Source organism: Gracilinanus agilis, chromosome 2 (genome assembly GCF_016433145.1).
Source record: "Gracilinanus agilis isolate LMUSP501 chromosome 2, AgileGrace, whole genome shotgun sequence".
Classification (NCBI taxonomy): domain Eukaryota; kingdom Metazoa; phylum Chordata; class Mammalia; order Didelphimorphia; family Didelphidae; genus Gracilinanus; species Gracilinanus agilis.
Genome location: NC_058131.1, coordinates 333,962,429 through 333,974,936, shown reverse-complemented (window position 1 = coordinate 333,974,936; position 12,508 = coordinate 333,962,429).

Genomic DNA, 12,508 nt, shown 5'->3' with positions numbered 1-12,508 from the left:
CCCTTTGCCTGGATTTCTTCTATAAGACTGAGAAGGAGAGCCCAGACTCGGTAGGAAAACCAAGACAGGCCAGCTAAATTATGTCATAAAAGCCAGGGAGAAAGAGTATTTGGAATTGGGGTATGGTCAGAAGTGTTCAAGGCTGCAGAGGTCAGAGGATAGTAAGGCCTTGGCTAGCTGTGTGACCCTGGCCAAGTCACTTACTCTCCATTGCCTAGCCCTCACCATTCTTCTGCCATGGAACCAATACATAGTATTGATTCTAAGATGGAAGGTAAGGGTTAAAAAAAAAAACCCTACTAACCATTTTATTTCTGCAAAATGGGAAATGAGAGCTTAAAGAGAAATATCGTTAATTAATCTCTCTTGTAGCTTCTTCATCCTTCTCCAGCCCTCTAAGCATGGGTTATGTCTGGGAACCTTTGCTTTTTTCCCCTAATACTCCTTCCCTAAATTATCCCATCCTCTGCCATTGGCACAATTATTAGCTATATCAAGATGACTCCCAGATCTATATATCCAGCCCTAATCTCTCTCCTGAGTGCCACTGCCCCATTGCCATCTCCCCCTAGATGTCTCAAGAGCATCTTAAACTTGGCATGTACAAAATAGACTTCCTTCATCCTTCCCCAAAAAGCCAGCTTCCCTTTTTTTTTTAAACCCTTAACTTCTGAGTATTTGCTCATAGGTGGAAGAGTGGTAAAGGGTGGGCAATGGGGGTCAAGTGACTTGGCCAGGATCACACAACTGGAAAGTGTCTGAGGCCGGATTTGAACCTAGGACCTCCTGTCTCTAGGCCTGACTCTCAATCCACTGAGCTACCCAGCTGCTCCTCCAGCTTCCCTCTGAGCTTCCCTACTTCTGCTGAGGGCTCTCCCTGCCTCATCACCCAGGTTCACAGCCTTAGAGGCATCCTTGCCTCCTGCTTCTTTCATATCTTGTCTTCCCAAACATCTTGGTTGTAAAATCCCGTCATTTTCCTCCACATCCTTTCTTTTTTCGCTCATGACCCTCACTCTAATTCAGGCCCATGTCAGGCCTGGATTGGTGGAATAGCCTCCTAATTATTGTCTTTGCTTCTAGACTTTTGCTCAATCCATAAACATTTATTAAGTTCCTACTGTGAGCCAGGCACTGTGCTAAGCTCTGAGGACACAAAAAGAGGGGGAAAACAGTTCTTGCCCTCAAGGAACTTACATTCTATGGGAGGAGACAACATGTAAACAAATATCTGCAAAGCAAACTATCTACAAGATAATATGATAGGAAATAATGAATAAAGGAAAGCACTGCAATTAAGATGAGCCGAGGGAGAGGCTTTCTGTAGAAGGTAGGGTTGTAGCTGGGACTTAAAGGAAACCAGAGAGGCTAGTTGGAGCAGAGGAAGAACATTCCAAGCCTGGGGGACGGTCAGAAAGAATGAGCCCTTTCTTTCTCCAATCCATTCCTCCACACAGCCTGCACAAAGAATTTTCTTTTAAAAAAATATTTATTTTATTAAACATTTATAGTCTGTCCCCTCCCACTGTCCCTACCTTGAGGAAAACAAAGAAAGAAGGGAGGGAGGGAGGAAGAGAAGAGGGAAAGAAGGAGAGAAAAAAAGAAAAAGCCTTTCATCATAAACATACATAATTTAGCAAAACAAATTCCCATATTAGCATGACCAGAAATAGATGTGTGCCTGTCACACACACACACACACACACACACACACACACACACACACACACACACACACATTTCTAGTTCTTATCCTCTCTTTGGTAGAAGACAAGTGGCAAGTTTTCCTCTTCAGTCTTCTGGATCTCAAGTTACCCAAATCATTTTCCTAAGGTTCTCAGGTGACCCTTAAGGCCCGGCTCAGGTGCTACCTGATCCAGTGAATTGGTCCTAGGGCTTCTCTCCTCCCTAAGTCACCTCGTATTTATTTCCAGTACAGATGTTATAACCCTGGTAATGGAAACTCCTTTAGTGAAGACACTATTTTGTCTTGGTTGCTGGAGCACAGTGCCTGGCACACACAGTCACACTAATACCCTTACACACTTGACCGAGTATGCCACTGATATTCCAAGGGGGTGATCTGGCCTTATAGGATCAGGGATGGGTGTTGAATGGCTGCCAGCCATGAGCACTGCCCCTGATTTTGGCCTCAACACCACTGAGGAAGGATGAGCTTTGGGGAGAGCTCGGCTTCTTGCCCCAGACCTGCCTAAGTAGCCTAGTCCCTGCCAACCCCAGATTCTCCATGCCTGAGCCCAGACTTGGGATCCCTCTCTGTCTGTCTCTGTCTCTCTGTCTGTCTCTGTCTGTGTCTCTCTGTCTGTCTCTGTCTGTGTCTCTCTGTCTGTCTCTGTCTGTCTCTGTCTCTATCTCTGTCTCTGTCTCTCTCTGTCTCTCTCTGCCACAAGAAGCCTTGGGTTTTAGAAGCATCCTGTCCCAGGAAGGCCCCTCTGAGCCCATGGAAAACAACAACAGGGACTGAGGTGGGGTCATTTAGGCCAGGTCTGTAATGGACACTCACATACCTTAACATAGAGCCTTGAGCTAGAACCCGAGGACTGAATGAAATCCAGAAACGCACACAACTATATTGTGGGCACACACTATACATACATGTAAATATACACACATGTAATATACACACTTGTGTATACATAGATATTTTGTTTATATTTTTATATATACACATACCAGGTCAAGAACACATAAAGAATTAGTGTGTATACGATCGGTTTACCCAGGCACACAAATGTGCAAATATATAGGTGAATACTTCCCCACCCCAAAATATATATTGATCCCCTGCACGCACACACACACACACACACACACACACACACACACAGCATCTATCTCTAAGGCAGGTGATACTCTGGACTTGGAATCTGAAGGCCTGGGCTCAGATCCATGCTGAGGACTTGTCATTTTTCTCTGAAACTTAGATTCCTCATCTGTAAAATGGGTTGATAATTTTTGCATGCCCTCTCACACAGAGCTGTTTGGAGGAAAGCCCTTTGTAAACTTCATGTGACTGCTATTCTTCCAACATCCTACAAATACCAGAGGGTCAGAGCTAGAAAATCATCCCCCCCTCATTGACAGAGGAGAAAACTGAGACTCAAAGAAATGAATGCAGGGGCATCTTGAAGCCAGTTCTAACCTGGAGAGCTGGTTCTTAAATTTTTTTTTAAACTCTACTATACTAGGCTTCCACTTTGAGAGCTCTGGGTCATATAGGTATATGTAGGAGATAGTCGAACACAAGTCCTGGCTGGCTTAATTGTTTTGTTGATTGTCTAGACTTAAGAAAATGAAGGAGGAAATGTGAATAAAACAGATTCAACTTTCAAGGGTATAATGAGTACTTTTTTTTTTTTTTTTTTTTTTGGAGAGCCAGTTGTTAAACACTTACCAGCATACTACCTCCTATTTGCTCCAACAAACCCCACCTGCTCAGGATAGTTACCTCCATGGAGAGTCTGGCACCTTCACCCATTCAAAGACACAAATGGACACACAAACATACTGCGTCCTCGACATGCATGTGAGTGGCAATGGGGTACAGAGGAAAGAATAGTGAACTGAGGTTCAGAAGATGGATTTGAGTGCCAACTCTGCCACTGATTCCCCCTGGGACTTGGAAAATCCCTTCCCCCTTGGGACCTCAGTTTCCCCCTCTACAAATAAGGAGATCTCTGAGGCCCCTGTCAGTTCTAACATTTGGTGCTCTAAAACCATCCTGAGATCACTGACCTTTCCTCGTGCTTCTTGGGAGGGTGGGAGGTGGGGCCCCTCTTCTACTCCCTCCATTCCTCTTCTGAAGTCTCAGGGCCAAAGAAAGGTTAACAGCCAGGAAGAAGGGGAAAGACTTCCTGGGGGGAGGGGGAGGAGTAGGGGGTACAAACAAGGGCAGCCTCCAGCTAATGGGGGCGTGGGAACAACCCCAGCGAGAGGAGGCCAAGACATTGCATAAGGCAGCGGATGTCAGAGGAAGGAGAGCCAGAAATGGAAAGTTCGGCTCCCCCTCAGGCCTATGGCTCGGTCTCCATCCAGGAGGGCCCAGAAATACTGAGAAAGGAGGCTATTCTGTGTCTTTTCCCACCTGCAACCCCCATTTGGTGGAGAGTTCACAGGGAGTCACCCAAGGGTTCAGTCACGAACCTCCTACATCAGGCTCGTCTCGCTAATCAGACCCAAACCTCCCAAGTTTCCTCTTCATCTGTGCCTGCCCTGGAATGGGCACAAAGAAGGGCTCTGGAAAGGAGATGATGGATGAAGTGAGAAGGAGATGCAGCTTCCCTTTGAGGACCAGAGGGTCAGGGCAATGGAAAGGGCCTTCAAGATTAGTTTCTGTTGGAGTCAGATGGATGGGGATCAAAGCATACTATCTTTCACATGGGTGTATTTATGGTCTTATTGTGGGGTTTAAGGTTTGTATGAGCATGCTCTCACAACGACCAATATGGAAGTGGGTTTTGCACAATAATCAAAATAAAATAAAATAAAAAAGATTATTTCGTTTATCCTCCCTCTACACACACTCTTCAATTTACAGAAAAGAGAACTGAAGCCTGCAGAGGTTATATCTTGTTCCAGGTCATAGAGGTAGTAGAGATGGGCTTCATGTCTTCTTTTTTTTAATCCTTACCTTTCATTCCAGAATCAGTACTGTGTATTGTTCTAAGCCATAAGAGGGGTAAGGGCTAGGCAATGGAGGTTAAGTGACTTGCTCAGGGTCACACAGCTAGAGTATCAGAGGTCACATTTGAACCCAGAACCTCCCATCTTTAGGCCTGGCTCTCTGTCTGCTCAGTCACCCAGCTGCCCTTGGCTTGATGTCTTTTAGTATACCATCCATCCCATTCCACCATGTTGGTCTTTTCCTTCTCTGGTGCCTCATAGAAAGCCAGGTGGGAAGAAGCCTAAGTACCTAGAACCACATTATGTTATAATGGAAGAGATGCTAACATAGAAGGCTTGAGCAAGAATAGCTGATCTTGTGTTTAAGATTTGCAAAGTGCTTTACATACATTATCTCCATTAACACTTAGTAATAACCAGGTGAGGTAGAAGATAATGTTATCTCCATCTTAGAGACAAGGAAACTGAGGGGCAACAGAAGTTAGGTAGCCAGCCTAGAGTCACAGAGTTCCTAAATGTCAGAGGCAGAATTCAAATCCAGGTCTTCTTGAGTCCAAATCTAAAGCCTTATTATACTAGATTTCCACTTCAAGGGTCTCTGAAATGTAAAATATTTGATATATTTTGAGTGATTATCTATGTATAACCCAGTGGAATTGTTTATCAACTCTAGGAGGGGGAGGGAAAAAGGGATGGAGACAACATGAATCCTGTAACCATAGAAAACTTATGTGGAAATTTGCTATTGGGATGAAATAAAGATGAAAAATCAAATAATGTGAAATATTTGCGTTGAGCATGTTAGAACATTGAACATTAAAGCAGGAAGGGGCCTTAGAGATTCATCTGGTTCCCAGGGGCTCTCACACCAGGGATGTACAGTGGAAAAGGACTGGCTTACCTTTTGGGATGCCAACATGGCAATTTGCTTGGTTTATGCCTTTTCTTTACAAGGGTTTTGTATGTACCCTTTTTTGGTTTTTTGCTCCTCCACAGGAGGGGAGAAAGGGAGTAGAAAAAAAATCAATGTAAAACAATCTCATTGGAAAGAGTACTGCCTCTGGAATCCAAAGATCCAGGATCCACCTGGGTATGTGACCCATGGGCAATTTATTTCACCTCCCTAGGCCTCTATTTGTTCAGGTGCAAAATGGAGGTGGGGAGAGGGGTGGGGGGGGGCTGGGTAGGCCTCTATGGTCCTAGATTTATGATCCTCTGTGGTTCTGGGGCGGCTGTAGAGCTACATCCCCTCCAGGGCCTCCAATCCTATACTGGCCAGAGTCACTCACTGGATCCTCTCCTTCCCACCCCCTACCCCCATCCCCTCTGCAAAGTCTCCTGTAACCTGAAACCCACATTTCTTTTTTAAAAATTATTAATTTTATTTTTTTCCCATATTTTGTGTAAGTGAATGAATGATCTTATAAAATCCAAACCCAAATAAACAATTGAAAAATCGTCGGCTTTCATCTGCATTCCGACTCCGACAGTTCTTTCTCTGGTGGGGGAGAACGTCCTTTGACGCAGCCCCCCCCCCCCCCCCCCGCCCTTTAAGAAGGGTTGGGGGCTTATGGACTCAGGCTGAGGTCAGGACTAGGGCTCAGCCTGTGACGCAAGCTTGGGATTCAGTCTGGGGACAAGGAAAGAACTAGGCTCCCTCAGCCTGACCTGAGCCCAGCAGCACCCGCTCAAACCGCCCGGAGACGGGCAATGCCAAAGACCCCCTGAGGAGATGGCGAGGGCTGCGCCTCCAGGAACTTCCTTCCACCTCCCCAGGTTGTCAAGGCAACGCGGTCCCTTAGGATGTGAGCGAGAGGAGGTCCGCGTGACGGGAAGGGGGCTGGGTGAAGGAGAGGGGGGCTACCCCCCGGGAACAAAGTCACGCTGGAAAGCCAAGGGGGCAGCTCCTTGCGTAAGCCCTTCTGATGCAACCATTCTTCTGGCCGGGGGCCTTTCTGAGAAAGGGAAACTGAGCAGTAGGATCCACCCTCTTTCCTCCGCCCAACCCTCAGAGCTCGGCCAGGTATTGGTGGGGCAGAGGCGGGGAGAGGAGGATCATGGGATCGCCGGCTCCAGAACAAAAGGTACCTGCATTTCCTGGGATTCTTCTGGGTCCGTAGGGCTTTGCCCTCTGAGTACCTGGGAGTCCACTTCTTTTTTCTAGTTTTATCATCAATAACAACAACAACAACAACAACAACAAAAAACCTCTTACCTTTTATCTTAGAATCAATACTAAGTATTGGTTCCAAGACAGAAGAGTGGGGGAGGGCTAGTCATTTGGGGTTGTCACACAGTTAAGAATATATTTTATTTTTATTTCTTCAATTAACAAGTATTTGTTTTCTCTTTCTCCTTTGAATTGAAAAGAAAAATAAAATTTTGTAACACATATTCCTATTCAAGCAAAATTAATTCCCCCACGGGCCAGGTCCAAAAAAGCATGTCTCATGAGTCCATTGCCTCTGTGGGGTGGATGCCTCTTCTTGACTTAGCATGAAACACAGTAGATCTCCACTATGTGGAAGTGGATAGCAGCTTTGTCATGACCTGTCCCTTCTACCTCTCTATTCTTTTTATACTTCATACTCCTCCATGTACTTTTTTTTAAAACCCTTTTCTTCTGTCTATGCAGAGTATTGGTTCCAAGACAGAAGAGAAGTAAGGGCAAGGCAGTGTGGGTTGTCCAGGATCACACAGCTAGGGAGTGTCTGAGGCAAGATTTGAACCCAGGACTTCCCATCTCCAGGCCTGGCTCCCTGTTCACTGAGTCACCTAGTCATTGCCTCCATACACTCTTCAGTTCAGTGACACTGGCCTGCCAGCTGTACCTCAAACTAGATACTCTATCTCCTGACTGGGCATTTTCGTGGGCTGTCCTCCATGCCTAAAAAACTCTCCAGCCTCATTTCTACCTCCAGTGCTTCCCTGGCTTTCTTCAAGGCCTAATTAAAATCTCATTTTCAGGAAGCCTTTTTCTCACCTCACCCTCCTTTAATTCTAGTCCCTTCCCTCTAGATTATCTCCAGTTTATCCCATCTATCACCTAATTGTACGTAGTTGTTTGTAGGTTGTCTCCCTAGTTAGATTGAACTCCTCTGTGGGCATGGAATCTTCTCTTTCTATCCTCAGTAGTTGCACAGTACCTGCTATACTGGAGGAGCTTAATAAATGCTTATCTACTGATGGATTATGTGACCATGGGCAGGACACCTCTTAAAGCCTTGGCTCCTCCATCTTTAAAATGGAGATAAGGGTTGTTGTGAGGAAAGAATTTTGTAAACTATAAACCATAACACACTAGCTCCAGGTTAGACATTGGAGTGATGTAGAAGACACATTGCTGGTGTCCAGGAATCTAAGATTCATGGGCTCACTGGTGAAGAAATGGAGAGGATCTCAGAAGCAACCTCTTTCAAAGTCCTCATTTAGGGGACAGCTGGGCAGCTCAGTGGATTAAGAGCCAGGCCTAGAGAAGGGAGGTCCTAGGTTCAAATCTGACCTCAGACACTTCCCAGCTGTGTGACCCTGGGCAAGTCACTTGACCCCCATTGTCTATCCTTACCACTTTTCTGCCTTGGAGCCAATACACAGTATTGACTCCAAGGCGGAAGGTAAGAGTTTAAAAAAAAAACAACAAAGTCCTCATTTAGCAGAGGAGAAAACCAAAGACTGAGGTTAGCTGATTTGCCCAGGGCCTTTGTTCTTGTTTGGTCATTTTCAGTTGTGTCCAAATCTTTGTATTGGGGGGAGGTTTCTCATCCCAGCAAAGATACTGGAGTGGTTTGCTATTTCCTTCTCCAACTCATTTTACAGATGAGGAAACTGAGGCAAACAGAGATTAAGTGACTTGCCCAGACTCACATAGCTAGAAAGTGTCTGAGAGCAAATTTGAACTCAGATCTTTCTGACTCTAGATCCAATACTCTCTTCATTGTGCCACCTAGCTACTCCTTGTCCAAGTTCACACAAAAGTAGCAAACAGCAGAGGTAGAAGTGACTATATCAGACTCAAGAAACAGTGCTCTTTTCACTAGGCTAAACTGGCTGTTTCCCATTCACAGCCCTCCTCTTACCCCTCCCACACCCCAGTACCCACACTGAGAGCTGTGTTCTCCCTCCAGATACTTTTTGGCTCTCTTAGTCTGAATGCCAAGAAGTCAAGTCCCTGCAATTGGTCAAGGGACATGAATAGGCAATTTTCAGATAAAGAAATTAAAAAACTATCAATAAGCACATGAAAAATTGTTCTAAATCTCTAATAATTAGAGAAATGCAAATCAAAACAACTCTGAGGTACCACCTCACACCTAACAGATAGGCTAATATGACAGTAAAGGAAAATAATAAATGTTGGAGGGGATGTGGCAAAATTTAGACACTAATGCATTGCTGGTGGAGTTGTGAATTGATCCAACCTTTCTGGAAGACAATTTAGAATTATGCCCAAAGGATGTTAAAAGACTGCTTGCCCTTTGATTCAGCAATACTACTGCTGGGTTTGTACGCCAAAGAGATAATAGGGAAAAATATATGTACAAAAACATTTATAGCCGTGCTCTTTGTGGCAAAAAAATGGAAAATGAAGCCCTTCATTTGGGGAATGGCTAAACAAATCGTGGTATCTGATGGTGATGGAATACTATTGTGTAAATGATGAACTGGAGGCTTTCCATATGAACTGGGAGAACCTCAGTGAACTGATGCAGAGTGAAATGAGCAGAACCAGTAGAACATTGTACACAAAAAGTAAAACTTTGTGGAACAATCCAATGTAATGGACTTTACTACTAGTAGCAATGCAACAAGCTAGGACACTCCTGAATTACTTATGGGAAAGAATGCTAACCACACTGAGAGAAAGAACTGTGGGAGTAGAAATGCAGAAGCAAAACATATGACATCCCTTATCACATTCATATATGGTGATTTGGGGTTTAGGCCTTAAAAAAATCTCTCTCTAGCAAAAATGAATAATATGGAAATAGGTATCAAGTGGCAACATTTGTACAACCCAGTGGAATTGCTTGTTGGCTCTGGGAGTGGAGAGGGAAGAGGGGAGGGAAAGAAAATGAATCATGGAAACATGGAAAAATATTTAAAAATAAATAAAGTAAAAAAAAGTCAAGTCCCTGAATGAATCAATCCCTGCTAAGTCCCCTACCTTTCTATCAATGCTAAAAACTCTCCTTCCCTTTCCTCTTTTTCTTCCATTCCTCTCCTTCCTTCCTTCCGAAAGGTAAGGGCCCCCAGGTCTTGTTCCATTCTTCCCTTTCTCACCACTACGGGATTTTCCATAATCCTCTCTGGTATCTTATTTTGGAGAGAGGGAGGGACTGATTCAGTGGAAAGAGAGCTGGCTCTAGAGTCAGAGGGCCTGGATGGAGTCAGGAAGATCTAAGTTCAAATGCCACTTTAGATGCTAACTGTGTGACTTTGGGTCTTGGTTTCCCCATCTATAAGATGAATGGTTTAGATTAGATGACCTCCAAGTCTATGATCTAGGGATAAACAAGATCCCCAAGTGATAACTCTCATTTCTTTTATTGATTTAAGATTTTAAAAGTGCTTTTATCATAAAGAAATGGAACATATACCAGGATCCTTACTCCCATTATAGAGAACAGATCCAGGATTTGAACCCATGTCTTTCCTCAATCTCTGCACTGTACTGTCTATACACTGAATAATACAGGTCAGTAAAAAGTAGCTTGTGATGAAGGTGAGCTAGGAACCTGGAGTCAAAAGATGTGGCATTGAACTTCAGCTCAGATAATTTGTTAGCTATGACTACTTGCTCTAGAAGTCCTCAGTGCCTTCTCTGAACCCTGCAGAAAAGGCTTCCAGGCCCATCAGTAAAACTTCTTCCTCATTAGGGGAAGAGGTTGTGGTACCTAGGCAAAGAGATGAACTTGGAGTGAGAAGACCTACTGTTTTGTTTTGTTAAATAACCCTAACAACTAAGACAGAAGGGCAAGGGCTAGGCAAATGGGTTTAAGTGACTGGCTTAGGGTCACACAGCTAGGAAAAGTCTGAGGTGAGATTTGAGCCCAGGACCTCTCAACTGCAGGTGCCCTGTCCAATGTGTCACCTAACTGCAACAAGAAGACCTGCTATTAACTTTAAGTCTTGGCTCTGCCACTCCATGGAAATAACTTTGGCTGAGTCACATCTTCCTGAGCCCAAGTCTCTTCTTCTACAAAGTGAAGGAGCTGGACTGAATAATCAGTTGAGTTCCTTTGAGCCCTAACATTCAATAATTCTGCAGATCTCACTCAACCTTAGAGTTCTACAGTTCCAGGCTGCCTTTTATTTACTTTCCCTTTTCGAAAGCTGAAAAATGTATATGGCTCTAAAATTTGGGGTCTGGCTCCTAGATCCAAAACAGATTTGTCGAGCCCATAGTTCAGGTCTCTGAGCCTCAGTTTCCTCATCTATAAAATGGTGAAAATAACCTTTGGTTGGGTGAGGTAACAGTGTGAGAGAGATCTGTAAAGTGTACAGTGCTGCCCCAATGGACTGATTATCATCACTGTTATTATAACTGTTGTCATTCTTGTCTCCCACACGATTCCTCCCAGAGGACTAGGCAAATATTTGTTGAAATGAATTATAAACCAAGATCCAGTAGAATGTAACTCTTTGAAGGCAGGGGACTGACAGTTTGATTTTTGTCTTTGCAAGTCTAGCACCTACCACAGTGCCTGACCATTGTTATTTAGTCATATCTGCCTCTTCATGACCCCTTTTGTTGTTTTGCTGACAAAGATACTAGAGTGGTTTGCCATTTCCTTCTTCAGCCCATTTTACAAATGAGGAAACTGAGACACAGAGGGTTAAGGGACTTACCCAGAGTCATACAGCTAAGTGTCTGAGGCCAGATTTGAACTCAGGAAGATGAACCCCATCCACTCCACTATGTAGCTACCCAAATAGAAGCTCCTAAATAAAGCCTTAATGAAATAGAATTCAAACTCAATGTGGATCTTAATGATGAAATAAACTTGCCAGGGAGACAGAAAACCTGGGTTCTAGATCCAACTTTTATGATTCAGTGTATAGTCTTGGGCAAATCCCTTCTCTCTAAGCCTCAGTTTCTTTTTTCTGTAAAATTAGTGGGTTGGTCTTGATGATCTCTAAGGTCCAGATCCATCATTTCATTTCATGATCTTTGTATGCTTTGGTGGTGAGGAATAATTGTGGCCTGACTGGGTTATTTCGTGAACAGAAGATTGGACTTCCCTCCCTTCTTTGCAGAGGAAGGGAAGACCAATGTATTGGTTAATTTTATTGAACCTCTTTTCTTTCATTCTTTATCACAGAGGGTGGATTCCCTGGCAAAGGAAGGAGGAGGGACATATTCAGAAATAAAGATAAAACAACTTGTTGTAAAAACAAAATATATGAACCATATGAAAATTTTCAAAGAAAATTGGGGCAGGGGAGTGTCGAGAAGAGGACTGGACTTGGAATTAGGATGGACATGCATTGAGTATCAACGTCAACACTTGACATTTTCCCACCCTAGAATCATCAACTTGGGACCCAGTATCTCACAAGGTTGGTGGAAGGAAGGAAACTGCTTTGTAAATCTTAAAGCCCCAGAGAAAAGTGAGAATGATTAGAGTAGCCTCGGGACATTTTTAGTAGAACCAATTTCTATTCTGCTCGTTCTCAGTCCCTCAGAGTCATTCCCAGCAACCAGAAGAGGGCAGGAATCTTTCTCTGTCTCAGTCTCTCTCTTTCATTCTCTTTCTCTCTTCTCTCTCATTCACTCTCTTTCTCTGTTTCTTTTTTTCTCTCTCTCTCTGTCTCTGTGCTTTCTCTCTCTCTCTCTCTCTCTCTCTCTCTCTCTCTCTCTCTC